Here is a 2,045-nt window from a genome sequence, read left to right as displayed (position 1 = left end):
TCTACCAATGAAGGAATGTAGGCTAGTGTGATATTCTAATGAACATCTGTAATAAGCTTATCTCAGCTTGTGGAAGCATTGTTTTCTGCAAATACTGAATCGAAACTTAACATTCTGCCCAAATTTTAATACCAAATATAAAAGTTTTCAAAATTGTCGATACTGTACTCTGTTATACATTCAAAGCAAAATGTTTTTTTTATACAAAATGCAACACTATAAAGTTATTAAACTGGTAGAATGTTGAAAACTTATGGTAAGAATTGATTTGTCCAAATTACTAGACATTTTTGCCCAAATGATTTTTATAATCAACTACATTAGTAGGATATTGAGAAAAAACAAAAAACCTCATAAAGTTACCAGTACCCAGTAGGCTTTTTAATTTTACCCATGAAGAAATGCAGCCTACATGTTAGTGAATATCAGTAATAAGCTTACCGCTGTTTCCCAACTGTGCTTTTTTACAGTTCTATTTTGCAGTTGTCGAATCGAAACTTATCATTCTGCCCAGATTGCAATACCACATGCAACAGTTTTCAAAATCGGTGATAATACATTTACATTCATTGAAAAATATTAATGTATCTCATAAACAATTATGTAGAGTTTCTAAACTGGTGAGGCGTCGAAACATTGTGGTAAGATTGATTTGCCCAAATAACTGGACATTTTTTGCCCAAATTTGCAACATTTTTTTTCAGCGGGGGAGCGACTGCCCCCCCCTCTCCTACGGCTATGTAATGTAGATGCAAGTAGCTACAAGTGATTACCACCAAAAAATATATATATTCAGAATTAAAAAGTGGGTGAAGATAAATATGTCGTGTTTTTGAAAAAAAAAATTATGGTTAGGGAAATCACTATACCCGGAAGGGGGCCCGGTACTTTACCATCTGACGGCTGAAGTGGCTGTTTTAAACTTTGATGGCAATTCCTTTGGATCTGATTATATTAAGATCTTGATAATGTTTGAAGTCGCGGGGAATCTTTTAAATCCGGGCCCCCTGAATCTTCCGGGCCCGGGTCCAAAAGTACCACCTAGACCCCCCTGTCAACGCCCCTGTGCAAAATCCCTTCCAAGAAATTTAGGTTGTGAAGAACACCCCAGACAGCAACTTTATCTTGTCCAGATCTGGTCAGATCCGAACCTAACCTGGTAAAGATCTGGACCGGATAAAATGGTTGTCTGGGACGTTTACGAAGGCACGCCAGGCCTGAAGCCGACACATGCATAAAAGTCGAGTTCCGAAAAGGTGGACAAAGTTTAGTACAGTGTTTGGAGTTTTCCAACTTTTTCCACTGAAAATGCTGACAAACCTAAATCACTTTAAAACGTTTTGGTGAGCTCAGGGTTGTTGATAGGATAATTTGGGCCCGGTACCAATAAGACCCCAGGCCTTCAAATGAAAGCAGTTCTCAATTAAAACAAAGCAAATTTTATAAAAAGAAAATCTTGGCAAAAAATTTTTATCGAATAAAGAGGTGGTTGTAGTGGTTCTCCTCGCAAAATTGAAATTGTCTTAGTTGGATTCAAATGCACTAGCCTAGTGCTACTCAACCTGTGGTACGCGTACCGATAAGCAATCACTTGACTTTCGGTAACCTACACAAGCACGCAACTGCCGGTACGCGATTAGTTTTAAAATAATTTATTGAGTAGCCTATTTTTTTGTGTTGAATAGCATGTGGGCTACCTTACCATCGTTGTCAGGGTTTTTTTTTGCAGCATAATTTTCGAACTTTCTTTTACCAAAGCGATATATAAATTAGGCTAATTTTTCAAATAGCAAAACGTGGTCACATTGACATGTAGGCTACAGAAATAAAAAATCACTTTAAACCCAATAGATTCCGATAAAAGTGATATTGGAAGTGCCAAAGCGTTTTCAGTAAAAAAATTCGTTCAAGATTGCTTCGACAATACGATGCATCTTATTTAAAACTTCGCTTTATTGCAACAGATGATGCTGGTGTGCCGAAACTGCAATATGTCGTTTGTGGAGTTGTGCTCAGCAATGACTCAATGAAAGTTCAGATCTAAA

Source organism: Aplidium turbinatum, chromosome 9 (assembly GCF_918807975.1).
Source record: "Aplidium turbinatum chromosome 9, kaAplTurb1.1, whole genome shotgun sequence".
In the NCBI taxonomy this organism is placed as follows: domain Eukaryota; kingdom Metazoa; phylum Chordata; class Ascidiacea; order Aplousobranchia; family Polyclinidae; genus Aplidium; species Aplidium turbinatum.
The sequence above is the reverse complement of the archived record's forward strand: the minus strand, read 5'-3'. Positions refer to the sequence as shown.